The 17633-nt window shown below is 35.8% G+C and overlaps 1 long non-coding RNA gene across 1 annotated transcript in view; it reads left to right on the top strand.

Moving 5' to 3' along the window:
• LOC146734416 (uncharacterized) overlaps window positions 1–13218 on the top strand; it is an 86636-nt gene extending 73418 nt beyond the window's left edge. Inside the window, exon 2 of the long non-coding RNA XR_014931488.1 lies at window positions 13142–13218. This is a non-coding gene — a long non-coding RNA (uncharacterized LOC146734416). The remainder of the gene's footprint in view (window positions 1–13141) is intronic.
• Window positions 13219–17633: the final 4415 nt, after the last annotated feature.

Below are 17633 nucleotides of genomic sequence, written 5' to 3'. Positions count from 1 at the left end.
GGCAATGCAAAGATTTTAGTAATTCATAAACGAATAGTTTAATTTCATCTCACATCTGGAGACATCATATCCTCGAATTGTGAAAGATTCACTTTTAATCAACTGAGAGGTTAAGAAGCCCCAATGTATTAAGCATTCATTCAGGAGCTATTTCTATTAGTTGAAATATAAATCACCCATTAATCTTACGTTTTAACCAAACTGAAGCCATCTATGTGAAGCATGTTTTGTTCTGGTTGTAATACAGCGAAATGTACAGGTCATTGCTAAAATTCAGTCAGTTTTAATTCTGCATTTTATTGTCTTCTACAAACAACTAAAACCACGCCTGATTACCTTTGAAGTGTTGTCGTGCTGCTCTGTTGTATAAACAGCGACCTGCCCATAACCCTCAGTCAACATCGGAGGTATAATTGTTTTCAAGTCAGATTTCGAATCACGCATGCGTATATCGCCTTACTTTGAACAGTAATAACACAAATCATCTGTTGGCATTGTAATATAGTACGCTCACATGTGATGTAGCATAGACAAACCATCAATACACACGGAATTTTAGGTTGCGCTAAGTTGAGTTGAGCTGACTTGTGCTGACAACTGAATTAGGGCTATACTCGCCCACGAAGACACAGCTATACGCAGTCGAAGATAGTGACCAACCAAATTCTGAATATCAGTTTTTGTTGTGAGTATTTTACTTATTTTTGGTTTTGATGTATGCCGGTATAATTTCAATTTCGAAGATAGTGACCAACCAAATTCTGAATATCAGTTTTTGTTGTGAGTATTTTACTTATTTTTGGTTTTGATGTATGCCGGTATAATTTCAATTTCATATTACAATAGTATTAACTGATCACGTATTTGACATACATCCAAATCAAACCAAATTGTGTTTTGTAAACGTACTCTGTGCAACACAATGTCGCTTGATAAAATAAAACGACATACAATATAACTGTATAATAGAGATAATAATTGATTTATGTAGAGAAACAAAAATATCCTTTTTCATTCGAACTCATGTATATTTTAATGACCCCATCAACATTTTTTAGTCTCGATATGAAAATCAAATATACTTGAGAACGGAGACGTTCTACATAGCAGCTTTCTAGAATTCCAATGAAACCGAACTGATTTGTGAATAATGAAGATTAGTGAGTATAATTTGACTAATTTCCAAATAAGTGTAGTGTAGGGTTTAACAAACATCGCCCCCTGTACAACTTTTCGTTCAGCAAAGTACCACATTCATTGAATTTAAATGATTGACAAACTGTATTATCAGTTCGTTCATAAACGAATAGAGGAAGCATCACTTCGCTGGTGGCGATGATCGTGGGTTCACAAATTGTCTGCTTATCGTCTATGATATATATTCCTGGGTTAGATTTTAGGACATGGTCATTGATTGCTTTCAGTATTCTCGTCACCAATTTCCAATCATGTATAAACAATGTTCATTTATATTTCCATTTGTATTTAGATCGATCTCTTTCACAAACACTACACCATTAGGAATTTTCATGTACATGTATGTGTAAACTATTAATTCCAACGGCAATAGGCGTATACAATGGTCTTTTTCACAATGTGCCATTGTATCTTACCATTTCCGTGTAAATGATGTGCATTTAAAGCGGGGGAGTCGTCACCTACGCATGCGTCAGGTGGCCATAGCATGTCATTGTTTGCAAACAAGCGTCTACCCATGCGTTCTTAGCGTGTGTTGTTATCATCGACTGGGACTCAATTCTCGCGCGTGCGCAGGTGACGACTTTCCCGCTTTAACATATCATGTGTGTGTCCGATTTTTTTCATTCATCACTTTAACACATGTGTACATTACTCATTGACACTTTCGTACATATACCATTTACGTGGCCGTATGTGTACATACGAATTTCTTTACATGTTTACACATTGTCATTGTTGTTTATTCACATCGTCAAAACATCAGAAACCTCCAGTTACTGTCGTAATCCTTTTTGAATTAAATATTATTCGATCGGTATATAAACACACGAGTACTGAATTATGTTTCTACTTATATTTATTAAAACAACTCAAACTAATCTAGCAACACTCGTACCGGGCGATTAAAGTAACATAAATTCAATAGCATCCGATGAATTCTGATTAATCTATTCAATACTCGTATACAGCGAAGATGTTCATCCGGGACATTTCCGTGTTTCTGAACCATGCCAAAGTAATGTAGTAAAACAGTTCTTATAAATAAATGAATATCAGTGGTATTCTTCGACTTCTAAGCTAATATTATTAATTTACAATCATGAAGGTAGATTGTTTTTTTTATTCTTTGATCTTAATGACGGTGGATGGGAATGTATTGATACTGGGATAGGACTGACGACTGTTCACATTCACATGGTTTGTTTGCGTAGATAGCGATGAATTATTCACTGGTATAATATTTAAATGTTGAATCCTCGGTAAGACATCATCTTGGCATTGATCTCTATGAAATATAATTACACGCCGTGTACAGTAAACATTCACAAACGAACAGATAAGTCGACTTAGGAGCAGCGGCATCCCCAAATCATTGTGGGGTGAAGTGATAACGTCATGTTTTCAATTGTCAACACCATACGTGTTTTATTTATTTTAAACATTAGCTGACAGAAATATTTATTTTGATAAATATAGTGTTTATATATATACAACTTGCAGGTATACACAATCTAGAACAAAGTCCCACCACTATGACAGCACGTTTATCTGTATCAGAGACTATTCCATCTGTTTACAGTATCAGAAAAAAGACCATACTTATCAATTTGTTTTCGATCACACGTCAAGTTAGCGTTACCACACTCAACAAGAACTAGCAGTTGAAGCCATGGGACGTGATATCATATTTTCAAAACTGAGATTGTTAAATTTTGGGGTCTATTTTATTACATGCGTCAGAAGACATACTTTTGTAATGGTGTTATATATCACCTGATCACCCGCGTGTAGTGATATGTAAAAAGTAGTGCCGTTGGTAACTGAAAATGGCGGAATAAACAAGAAGTTAAACTTGAAAGCTCTCTGGTTTCTTAGACGTTTCGTGTGTTCCTAAGTCAACACATCACAAAGATGAAAAAGTAAAAAAAAAATATGCCAGTTTTTAAAACGGTGAAAATTATAAAGAACCAAGGCGACAACTCGGACAAAATAAGTGTCATTATTATAGTCTTATAATGCCTCTTCGACATTTGCAATTTGAGATTGCAGCCAGAACTCAAAAATTCAAATAATTGACGCTTCAGAAGTAGTAATGGAGCTGTTCTTGGAACTTAAAAGGAAACGAAACAAGTGTGACGTATAGACACATCATTTAAATCTTCGTGCATTTTAGTTTATTCCCTCAATTAGAGTGTTCTACACAATTCAGACAAGAATATATATTAATTACATACTCAGCACAGTATTGCACCTAATACGACGAGCTCCTATTCATATACCTATACGATGTATAAATGAAACCGTCACTTTTCCGGGCCTCTATACAGTCCCAAGTGACCAATAGTGGTAACAACCAATGCCGTTTATTATAATCAACGTTCAGAAAATGCATACACTTATCAGACGCTATATTAATATTCAGGACAGGGAGAAATTAATTATTAAGTATTATTTATATAATTTCATAGAGCAAAGCGTGAAATGAGTAAAAAAAAACATGTGTAAATAGAGCCTTGTAGTATTCATACAACGCCACCAACATTGCATTGTATAATAAGTATCAATATAATCTGTCGTGTGAACAAAACATGTCAAGATATTGTTAGAATACATATTGCAGGGCCACGGATTTATAAATTGAAATATGTTTACGATTAGGAAGATTCAAACAATATTCAATGTAAACGGAAATGACGTAGAAAGAGAACAATGGCGTATTTTTACCAGAAAGAGTTTAAACACCATGTTCCCTTGATTAAAAATTCGATACAATCAGAACGCCAACGCAACAAGAGTTTAATTCTAGCAATATGTCTTATTCCCTAAGCATGTTATGCTTACATTATCTAACCTTATTTATATGATATTATAATAGTAAAATGTCTACACATAACTCACACTCTGGCACTGTGTTTAAAACATATCTTTTAGGGGAAGAGTGTGCATCAGCTATTTTACATGCTTTGAATATAGAATATATTAAACACACATTATTTCTAAATAAAATGATTTTACCGCTACCATGCATTAGCGAGAATGTCGTCTCATGTGTACGTGCGTTTGTTATTTGACATAATGGCAATTCACCCAGGCAAAGAAACCAACCAAATAACTAAAATAAGTGAATTTGGTATTAGGCTATATCTTGATTGATTAGATAATTACGTAATGTTATTCCGCCGTAATTATATTTCTTAATTGGCTGAAACCCAGTGAGATAGTATGTGATGCTTCAAAGACTACATGGGTCGTTAGCATTCCTGTTGATTGTACCTTTGACAAGCAATTTATTTTTTATTAATGTTATAGTTTTATTTAATTCATATACCCGAATGGTAAAGACATTCCTATGCATATTACTGTGGATCGTAGTCATGTAAATGTGTGTGGCGTGACATGCCATTCTTAATAAAGTTATATTACCGAATTTCGCATTCAAGAATACATTTAGTTGTCGATGATCTGTTGTGTTTTTACGGGCGACCAAAAGGGCACTCTGATTGGGATTTAATCTTATTTCATATATAATCTATTCCCATTTATGTATTTTTATTTTACCTATATTTGCCACAAATTAATTATAACTCCAAGCAGAACTTTCATATTTCCGACTATTGTAATAAAGTCGGATAATGAACCATACATTAAAAAGCATGGATTCACACTGAGTGATCTATCTAAACTTATATCATGCTTTCGCTACAGATAATTACTTTGTATTATACTTCTAGCACCGAAAACAATAGACATTGCCTTTCCGTAAAAAGCCGTATCAGCACTCTTTCTACTAAAACGTGTCAGCGTTTATTTGAACGTTCGAATTGTCCTTTATACGGGGTATAATAATAAGGTTATCGCGAGAATACCGCAAAATTAACACTCGGGCAGTGCGCGTCGCATCGCATCGCTCAATAAATTCACCGTACATTCATGCATAATTTGATTATTCTTGGGATAACGTCATATTATTATAAGTATCCCGTTTAATTGACTACCTTCTTTGATCGTCTGTTAATAATTACGTATCGAGAATGATTTGAATGTCTACATTGCACAAAATTAAATAAAACATAAATTGAAATCAGGTTGCTACATTATCGAAGTATAAATATGAATCCAGAACATATTCTAAAAACGATTGTGACTTCTATGTATGTAACTTACATAATTGGGTAGCATGTGGTATATTAGTTAAATGTTATTTATCTGCTTAAATATAATTACATAATACTGCCTTAATATAACAATTTATCCTTCTTGGCATCAGAGACTGGCTATATATTACTTATTATTTTAAATTAATCCTACTTTGAAATAAAATGGTAGACATAATTCCATGATTGCATTCTTTTTCACTGTGATGATTGATTCCTGGCAACGCGACGTCAACTAACAGTGACTCTACGCTTGTGCTCATTTGTGGATTGTGAATTGCTAAAGAAACGTGTATTCCTATGGAGTTTGTAAAACGTGTACTTTTTTGTGCATTGTTTGTCAGTCACATGAGATGTGTGACTATATTTATAGAGCTGTACTCTACTGTGGTGTGGTGTGGTGTTGTGTTGTGTGGTGTGGTGTAGCGTGCGTATTAGTCAGTTTGTGATGAGTTTGACAGTTAAGAACATAGCTACAAATTCGAACATGATTTTGGGGGATGTATACGAATGGTTCCGTGATATTATGCAGTTATCAAAGATGTTACACGATTGGTTTCGCGATTTAATTTATTCACATAAATAAATAAAGACAGTGGTATGCAGAAATGTATTGATTCTCGGAATATAAGTATTAATGTCAGCACAGGTCATAGCCACATATTATGTGCCTGGGCACAAACAATGTGAGGTTACAATAAAATGACTTCTCATTTCTTTAATATTGGTATTTGATTGTTTGCCATAATATATTCAAATGAAATAAATGTATGAGAAAATTGACAAGTTGTGGGGTACCTACCCCTAATTTGCATATTTATCTGAACGCATGACGTAATCTTATTAATTACTTGAGATTCTGGTGCACTGCTTCTCAAAAACCTTATGTGGCATAAAAATCATGCTATTATCATAGACTGATTTTTTGGACGATCCAAAATACCACTCAATGTGTGTTTTATAATACAACTTCAATTAATCACAATTTTCACACACTGAATATTCAACAGTTCAATTCATAACACAAAATTAGTAGTTGTCCGTATTTGACAATGTTCTTAGTGAATCCTTGTCGTATACGAGGTCACTCAAAGGTAGAAAACATGGATTCTCTTTCGCTATGCGTATGCAAGAGTGGCATTGTGAGCACACGCATGCGCGGCGACATGTGGACTATTCCCAAAGTAATGTTACTTCCAAAAAGACGTTCATCATGTGCGGGTGTCACGAAGCGTCTGGATTGTATAATATAAGAAACCAATTGCGGATCGTACACGAGAGATTCGTTTATACATTACTGTAACGAATTACGTGTTGTACACAAGGGAGCTAATTATGTATTTATATTTATTATAACGAATTACGTGTTGTACACGAACAATTCATTTATGTACTTACTTATTATGACTGTATAAACTGATACCAGCCCACACTCAGATGTACAATTTATAGAGTCGTGCTACGTGCTCTAATGGCACACTGGACTTCCCGGTCACTGGATGAGTAGCTGAGTGATGAATCTACAGGTCTTATACACCAAACACCGATTAACACAATAGATTGTGGGACGTCATGACTTATATCTAATGTACGGACGCTTGTTTCCATGAGGTTCCTACTCAAGATTTCGACTGACAAGAATGATCCACGCTTTGGGTGCCCGACGCTTCAACTCATGAACTCCAGGCGCCAGTTTTGTGAGATTCACTGGGCTGATCAACTCTGTTGATTGGTGTATTGTTTCAACACACCACGACTTAATGTTCGTTGGGAAATTCATGTACTGGACATTCGTACACTCACACTAGTTCGTCCCATGCTTTCAGTTTTATATACCGCGCTTGTTCTTTTATGGAATATATTATTTCCTGTCTATGTGGTATTTTACAAATATATATATGTGAATAAATTTGAATGTTTTCCGTCCCGCTTTGTCGCATTCTTACTGCCCACAGCTGTGATGCGTATAGTGCATGTTTTGTCGCCCTCCACCTTTGCTAACCGTGTATCTGAGTTAGTTAGTTTTGAAGGCCGTGTTCAGCACCGAACCATTACAGGGACGAGTAATATTGCTTGCGACGTGTAACCATACAAAGTACGATTTTCGTTGTACCTAATAAATGATTGTTTCACGTAGTTCATGTGTTGTGTCACACGTGTACGATTGACCGATGTGCATTTCTGTCTGTATTTATATATACATATAATTATATTGTAATATATTAGTGCCTATCACTGTAAATTATCCCTGTATTATTTTGTAATATTAAAGTGGTTAAAAACCCGCACACGATGTGGTAAATTCATTATTTGGTTAATGTTTGACCCCGTGATCTTATGACAGAGGTTGATTGCATAATTCTATATAACACCATGTGACTACGACGTATTGACCAATCATTACACATAATCTGGATATGGTATGTTATAATGAAGGAATTAAGGGTGTTTTTTTGTATAATACCAGCGTTTTGTTTTTGTAGATTCTATTTTTGTTAGTTGTCAGTTATTTATTTAATTGTACGACTTGTTTTCAACAATCTATGGTTAGATACGTTATTTTAACTTTTTGACATGCAGATGATTAACGGCCACATCATTTTCCCATTATAGCCCAACACTAAGTAAACAGAGAGCAAAAATAGCTATATAATCACCAATAGCTCCCATGTCATGAGTCTTCTTTGCGTTGTGGTAATTCCTTTTTTCGATATTATCTACTTGTCTCGAGTGTTTTTTTATAATAAAAAGAACGTAATAGAAATAATTATTTGTGAACATTTCCTAAGGATAATATCATGTTTTTGAAAAGACAGGCAGCTGATAAAAACAGTTTTGGCAAGTTTTACCAAAGTGTGTGTACTTATTTCAGTCAAATTATAAATTCATAATCTCAAATTTTTTTAGACCGAATTTTCCCGTACACCATGATTTTAAATTGCGTTACTGGTTACTTTCGAATTTTTGAATTGAAATGAATAAAATAAACTATCCAGGCAACACACCCGCCTAACACAATCCCGACCAATTAAAAGTGATCGTCTTTTCATTATGCTTTACTGTTCTAGTTTTAACCATTTACATAGTATTTCATAGTTTCATAATTGAAGAAAACAAACAAACAAAAATAAATAAATAAATAAATAACTGCAATTCATTAACATTAACCACGACATGCACGCGTGGATACATGTCTCGCCTATCTCTAATAGTTTACGGAAGCGCGTATTTAACCTACGCGGGCGGTAGTCTGAACCACGCAGTAGACGAAAGCGCATTAAAGAAAGACCCGCGATAGACGAAGGTACGTGAAATTCGAAACAATGTTGAAGACGGAGCGCGTGACACGTGGTAGACGGAAGCGCGTGATTGAAAGAGGCGTTTGGTAGACAAAAACACAGGTCTGACGAGCGTGATAGACGTAGAAATACTAGACGGAAGCGCATTAATGGAGGGAACGTGTGGTAGACAGAATCACATGGTAGCACACCATAGACGAAAGCGCGGCATAGAAAGAAGCGTGCAGTAGATGGAAGCGCATGGTATATGGAAGCGCGCAGTAGATGGAAGCGCGTGATAGACGCAAGCGCATGATAGGCGGAATCTGCATAGCTACATTATAGGATTATGGGAACATGCAAACTTGTCAGAGATGTAATGATGTACTACATATACTACTTTTGTTAGACGTCATTCTAACAGCTTCTTTTTTTGCATTTCATCGTGTTACGTCGAGTAGGTAATATGCACCATACATTTGTGAAAATTACTAGCCTCTATTTCTAACCGCTCAACCATTAATGCCGATACTTGCTGCCTGCAAGCTTATTGATATGGCAGGAAGATGACAACGGCAATTGTATTTCCTCACTGTATTCGTCATCGTAAACTTGACATGAGAGTAAAAAACCCGCTGAAGCCCATTTTTATTGATACTAATATATATATACATATAATCTGAGACGTTGTTAATAGTATCCAGGGAAACGGTGTGAAAATAACTGCCCGGCAACAGCTGTATTCAAGTAATACTACAATATTTATGTCAGTAATAAATTTTAAATTGCAGTGTTATGGGATAATAAGTCAACAGGTCACTGAGTGGTTCTCATCAATCGCTCCGTGTTCGTTCTGTAGATTTATCCGTCACTGTACATTTAACAAATGTTGGATTGGGGTTTATTAGACATTACTGGGTATTCGTTATTATTCGAAACTGGAGAATCGTTTGTCAAAGCGTCTTAGTCGATATAGTTCCACAAATATAATTATTATGTGTACATATCGCCCAAATGTCATTATGTTTGATGTTCTGCTGAAAAGAAATTGGTAAGCCCTGTAGTAAAAGTAATACCAGTCGCGATCACGTGACCAATATGACGCCAAATGTGTATTTTTTATAACTTTGTTTTATATTGATAGAAACAACAAATGTGTGATGCGTACATTTCATACTAACTCACGCGCTGACGGACGACAAATCTACATTTGTTGTCACTATTGACAACCTGTTACATTTATCGTATACCATCATGCTACCCACATGTACAGTAATGGTTACGAGCGGTGATTAGCTATACACTCATAACTTGTAGTATAAAAATGATTATTTAGCACAGGAAAACAGATCAATACTTAAACCTGTACCAAGAAATCGTGTGTGAACGCAACATGTTTTTGTTTAGTTATAGCTGTTTTTATCGTGAAATTGAGTATAAGCGCAGTCTGTCGTTTCTGTCATTTATTACATACCAATATTCTTGTAACGCCCGAACCATTTAATCGCTCTTGGATCCAAACCACGTTATTTACATGTCTTTATAAAGTTATTAGAAACTAAAACTGCATCATATGAACTTCCCGAGCTTGTCAATCAGAGGTCGTAAATATTGACAAACGAACAGTGACTTTAACTATCCAATCGTAATTCAGATTTTTCCGTCACTATCTGAAAGTCATTTTCCCCATTTATTAATCTTTACAAATTTATGTTTAATTTAGTTTTAATTTCAGGATTTCAGGATCTGTGAATATGGGTCTAGCAGTCCAGTGTTTGTTCTAAGCATTCACCCTTTTAATTGTTCTTTTTTATGAATGATTGTAGCTCTTTTCACACGCATCGCCCTTAAATTGTAAAATAATTTTACCACTGTCTGGATTTCAATTAAAATAACTTCGTTAATTAAATATCGCAATTTATATTCATCCAGTTATTCACTTGGGGGTACTGGAATATTTTGTGTCGAATGAGAAGAGCATATTTCACTATGATTTATCAAAATAATTTTCAATTGCCTGGTTTTCGTATTACCCTTTAATGATTCTTCCGTTGCATAAATAACATTTTACTATCTGATATTAGGCACTGCCCTATTTAGGATGTAACAAATGGGGCCATCTTATTTTAAAAAGATTTTTTTTTATTACAGAGTGCTGCTGAATAATTATTTACATGATACACGTTTTTAGCTCATTATTAAAGGTATCCATCGGAAGGTAATAAAACAAACAATGATAGTGATAATAAAATAAACATGTAATATATGGAATCGAATACAGATATTCAAAGACACGATAACAGTACAGGCATGTGCAGACAGCACAACTGATAAGACGACGGGTGACTCGCGATAAGACAACTCTGATCATATATTCTGTGATATGTCAACTGGTGTTCATTAATTTCCAAGTAAGTCAATGTAGTCTGCATTTATGCAAACTACAGAGCACTATAAGTTATTACATGTTTCTACATTCACGTACATTCGATACATGGTTTGAAATAGAACAGCCGTGATGTGATGCGACATCTTCTATTAACCGTTACCACCTGTTCAAGATGGCGGCACTCGCGATAGTTCTGCTGGCTTTCGTTATTTTTGTTTTGAAGAATACACCTAATGAATATACTGTAATGAAATATATGCCAAAAACACACTAAGTTAGGATTTGGTTTTCGAAAGTCGACAAAAGACGTGGGCTTGGTCACCAGGCACATCGCACGTGTCGCCACGCTCGTCGCACGTATCGCCACGTACATTGTATATGTTGCCACGCACATCCCACGTGTCGCCAGGTACATGGCGCATGTCGCCCTCCATGGCGTATGTCACCACGTACATCGCATGTGTCGCCACGTACGTCGCGTATGTCGCATCTGCATTGCTATGTCGCCACTGTAAGGCGCTCCACTCGAGTGGAGGTGGGGTTATTTCTTCTTCGTGTTACTGTGCCATTCTCAGTCCTGTTTAATTGCAATACTTCATTACACTTGTATACTCTTCCCTGAACAAAACGCTTATAGGACATAGTCGATATTGACTTTAAGGCATTTGGCCACAAATAAACAGATCATCATAATTTTTTGCGGTCTTATATTATGTAGTTGTTCGCAAAACCTAGATACAATTTACCGTCGCCAAAGTGATTTTTTGTGAAAAGAAAGCCATACCAAACCGTGTTTTTTGGGCCATTTTCTACTGGTTTCCATGGTAAAATTATCTCACCGTATTTTGATTCTTATGGTTGTCACAATGTTTTTAGGAAATGTTGATAAATACTATTTATCAGTCCCGTTCAAAATCGAGGTCTATTAATTTGGGGTCTGTAACATGAGGATAATGTATGATGACATATGCACATCAGTTTGTATGACAATTCGAACAAATATGGTCGACTGTCGCTAAATTCTGATATTTAAATGTATCCGGAAATGTTCCTCGGAGATGAACAGGTCGATTTCAATCAAACTTTGTGTCATGATTATAGGTTATAGGTGTACGTTAATGTATTATTTGAGATTCGAACAAGAATATACGACTTGCTAATGCGAGTTAATTACTAATTCTGTATACAGGAAGTTTTATATTTAGTTGCCTAAAATTTTTTCGAAGATATTGGAATTGTAATCTATGGATTTACTTGCATGTATGAAACTAGACATTCAGAACGTCATTTCACAATTAAAATGTTCACGTTACATTACATTATAGACATCAATGATTTATAAAACCTTGATTTGTATAAATTGCAGGTCATGTTTGTTGAAATGCCTAATACACTATATGTATGCATTGGGACATAAATCACTAACAATTTCTAATACAGTTTATGCATCACCATTTAGAGTTGCTAAACATATAATTTATTAAGAGATTAAATATGCACCGCAATTTGGTTGTTTCGCGGTCTGATCCAATTGTCCGTAGTTTCGCATAATGTGATTAAAACTTGTCATTTTACTCTCGTTTCTTTGATAAATCTCACATTATTTGTTTGAGTTCAGTATAATTTGGTTGCCCATTTCATTTTCACCCAGTGAACCAAACATTTTCTGCAACAATCGAATACATCACGATAGCCACAAATAATCCCCATAATTGTGAATCACTACTAACGACGGATTCCATTCTCAATGTTTCTTTATTTATTATTTTTCAACCAACAAATGAAAAACAAATGTATGAAAAGTTTCAAAACAATAATTATGTGATACGTGATACGTTCATGAAACCAAGAAGCTATATTTTACTCCCCTATGGTTTAATGACTTTACAATTTAAAAAAACATTGTCACAAACCGTACACAATGACGAATATTGCTTCGTCACATGACCATATTGGTGCATATCCTTACCATAAGGTGTAATCTGGTATAACTAGTACAGTAAATAGTAAATAACGTCATCGCTGTGTGCATGTTTGAAGAATACGCAAAAACAAATGGTTGAAAGGTATTATTGAAAACTGTTGCTAAATTAGCATAAATTATCATATGATTTTTTTAGGTGTACTTCTGTGACGTCATAGCTGTTATGGCTAGCGGGTAATGCATCCCATGACACCACTCCACGAAAAAAGAAAACTGTCGATAACCGCTATTAAATCCTTAATACACATGGTAGCTACACAAAATATCTAATTGTGAGTATTGATTTTTTATTTTGGTATTCTAGTCTGCCCACTGTCTTCTCACAAAACGTTGCCCAGTTGAGCATGTTGGCATGAACGCCAACTTATTATATTATATCATATTTACTTTGCAGACAATATACTATGTAATATCCACCCCAGTCGTAAGATGTGATCAAAAAACATAATATTGTCACATTGTGTGTGTCCTGTTAAACATACAGAAAAAAAATATATATCAAAAACTGTTCCTAGAACGAGTATTGCGTTGTAGATACGCCCAGTGTAAATTCTAAACTAGGTGCAATATTGTAATCGCAATGATTGCTTGTGAGCATCTCCAATGATGTAGACATAGGTAGAGTTTGTAACACAATAGTCAATGAGAATTATCTCGGTTCACGGGTGTTAGGCTGGGTGAGTCCTTCCAAACGAATTTGTATTCTCAGGTTCAATGATCTGGATATGAATAAAAAACAACTAAATAATAACGATATAAGAGCCTCTCGAGGCTATGATACGGTATCACGCACATGTACTTTAACGCTTCAAGGGGTCACATGGGATCTTGCATAATCATTATTCATATTTCCCATGGAAACGTCACACACATTATGAACCAAGTACAAACAATCCTTAAATCCTTTAGTTTTTGATTAGCTACACACGCACTTGTCAGTTTCTTATCTCTGCATTGATCAATACTTCCATTTTGATTATCAATTATGATCCTGAAAAGAAATCTTCCTCCAAGGTATAGCTCATTGAATTGCATTCCATTTAGCTTTTCCCATGTGATTGACAAGTATAATGTAGTGCCCTTTTCATTTTCTCTTCTTCTCACTCTCCCATATTGATATCTAGCACCGATAATTTGGTACGTGTAAAAAGAAAAGATAATACACAGAGGATTTATAGAAAAGAGATGATTTGATGAAGTATTGCCTGAAGTTTCCTTTTTTATGTCAAGCTGTTCTTCTGAAGTGACAGCTATTGTTTTGTCTATATGTTGATGTACATATTTATTCATTTATTCATCTTTTTATTGAACACACAATTTATTATTTAAATGTTGTTACCGTTACAGATCCACACATACTGCTTGTGTATGCATTATTATACTATATCTGTAAATTGTATTATAAAATTGTGTCCAAGCTGTTATTGACGAGTAGTCAGCACCAGGAGTTCTGACTTGCAGAAATGCTCTTCTACATGTATATCCATTAAATTGACTTGCGTCAAGCAGACATGCTATTCCACACACATACCAATTAAACTCACTTGCTTGAAGCAGACATGCTCTTCCACACACATATATTCATTAAACTGACTTGCTCCCAGCAGGCATGCTCTTCCACACACATACAATTAATCTGACTTGCTTCAAGCAGACATGCTCTTCCACACAAATATCCACTAATCTGACTTGCTTCAAGCAGACATGCCCTTCCACACACATATCAATTAATCTGACTTGCTTCAAGCAGTTATGCTCGTCCACACACACATATCCATTAATCTTACTTGCTTCAAGTAGACATGCTCTTCCACACACATATACAATAAAGGGCGGCAGCCGTCGCGCCGCGTCCTGTTCGATATGGGACTCATAGCGACGTATACAACGCGTGTAAAATACATTGTTTATTTACATGAAATTCGAACACGCGCTGCGCGACGACCACCGCGCTTTAAACTGACTTGCTTCAAGCAGACATGCTCTTCCACACACACATATAAATTAAACTGACTTGCTTCAAGCAGACATGCGCTTCCACACACACATATAAATTAAACTGACTTGCATCAAGCAGACATGCTCTTCTACACATATATTCTTTACACTGACTTGCTTCAAGCAGACATGCTCTTCCACACATATGTCAATTAAACTGACTTGCTTCAAGCAGACATGCTCTTCCACACACATATACATTAAACTGACTTGCTTCAAGCAGACATGCTCTTCCACACATACATATAAGCAGACACGCTCTTCTACACATATATTCTTTACACTGACTTGCTTCAAGCAGACATGCTCTTCCACACATATGTCAATTAAACTGACTTGCTTCAAGCAGACATGCTCTTCCACACATATGTCAATTAAACTGACTTGCTTCAAGCAGACATGCTCTTCCACACATATGTCAATTAAACTGACTTGCTTCAAGCAGACATGCTCTTCCACACACATATCCGTTTAACTGACTTGCTTCAAGCAGACATGCTTCAACAGACTTGTTTGAAGCAGACATGCTCTTTCGCATACATATCAATTAAACTGACTTGCATCAAGCAGACACGCTCTTCTACACATATATTCTTTACACTGACTTGCTTCAAGCAGACATGCTCTTCCACACATATGTCAATTAAACTGACTTGCTTCAAGCAGACATGCTCTTCCACACATATGTCAATTAAACTGACTTGCTTCAAGCAGACATGCTCTTCCACACACATATCCGTTTAACTGACTTGCTTCAAGCAGACATGCTTCAACAGACTTGTTTGAAGCAGACATGCTCTTTCGCATACATATCAATTAAACTGATTTGCTTCAAGCAGACATGCTCTTCCACACACATATATATTAAACTGATTTGCTTCAAGCAGACATGCTCTTCCACACACATATATATTAAACTGACTTGCTTCAAGCAGACACGCTCTTCCACACACATATATATTAAACTGACTTGCTTCAAGCAGACATGCTCTTCCACACACATGTATATTAAACTGACTTGCTTCAAGCAGACATGCTCTTCCACACACATATACATTAAACTGACTTGCTTCAAGCAGACATGCTCTTCCACACACATGCATATTAAACTGACTTGCTTCAAGCAGACATGCTCTTCCACACACATATATATTAAACTGACTTGCTTCAAGCAGACATGCTCTTCCACACATATGTCAATTAAACTGACTTGCTTCAAGCAGACATGCTCTTCCACACACATATACATTAAACTGACTTGCTTCAAGCAGACATGCTCTTCCACACACACATATAAATTAATCTGACTTGCTTCAAGCAGACATGCTCTTCCACACACATATACATTAAACTTACTTGCTTCAAGCAGACATGCTCTTCCACACAGATATATATTAAACTGACTTGCTTCAAGCAGACATGCTCTTCCACACAGATTTATATTAAACTGATTTGCTTCAAGCAGACATGCTCTTCCACACCTATGTCAATTAAACTGACTTGCTTCAAGCACACATGCTCTTCCACACACATATACATTAAACTGACTTGCTTCAAGCAGACATGCTCTTCCACACATATATTCTTTACACTGACTTGCTTCAAGTAGACATGCTCTTCCACACACATATGTCAATTAAACTGACTTGCTTCAAGCAGGCATGCTCTTTCACACACATATCCGTTTAACTGACTTGCTTCAAGCAGACATGCTTTAACAGACTTATTTGAAGCAGACATGCTCTTTCGCATACATATCAATTAAACTGACTTGCTTCAAGCAGGCATGTTCTTCCACATACATACCACCCACACTACCGATCGATGGGTTGCAATAATAACATGACATCATTTTATGTTGGTTGCTCCATGATTACAAATATCTAGCAGGCTTATCATTATCAGGTTTTCATCATCAATCTAACATTTCTTTTTAAATTGCTACATTTTGTTTGTGATGTGTGAGTTCTATAGATTGTTAAATCTTGAACTAGAGCAGCTACTTACTTGTTACTCGGCAATAACACGTTGGATGTAATGGACCATTTGATAATATATTAATGCGGGAGGGTTGTCACCTGCGCACGCGCGGGAATCGAGTTCCAAGCGACGATCACAATACACGTTAAAAATGCAAAGACTCATGGGTAGGCGCTTGTTTGTAAACAATGACACGCTATGGACGCATGCGCAGGTGACGACTCCTCCGCTTTAAGGGTCAATAAGCTTGTTCATAGGCAGCTGATTTTGCACGCTACATCACCTGCCGGTGTCCACAGTGCATAAAGCATGTCATATATTGGCCAGGTCGACAAAAGACATATGTGGTATTGGCACCTAGATGGAAATATTAATTTACTATATGCGTTTTTTCATACAATCCATGAACACGAGTCGTTTAATTCTATTTCTCAATCCCATATATACGTTGGCTGGCCAGTCTTTTGTTTTTTGTTTCGAGATCATGTAACATTCGTTTGTTGGGTTTTCCTTTGTGTGTTTGTCGTTTTTTTATTATTATTTACAATCTTTTGTAGTTTTATATTTGTGCATATAGTTTTGTATATTATGGTTTCAACAGTCGTTGGTACCGGTTGTTTTGTAATTTCTATTAGAGTTTTTTACATCCA

Source organism: Saccoglossus kowalevskii, chromosome 14 (genome assembly GCF_978046115.1).
Source record: "Saccoglossus kowalevskii chromosome 14, keSacKowa6.1, whole genome shotgun sequence".
Taxonomy (NCBI): Eukaryota; Metazoa; Hemichordata; class Enteropneusta; family Harrimaniidae; genus Saccoglossus; species Saccoglossus kowalevskii.
Note: the sequence above shows the minus strand (reverse complement) of the source record. Positions and strands in the feature narration are given on the sequence as shown.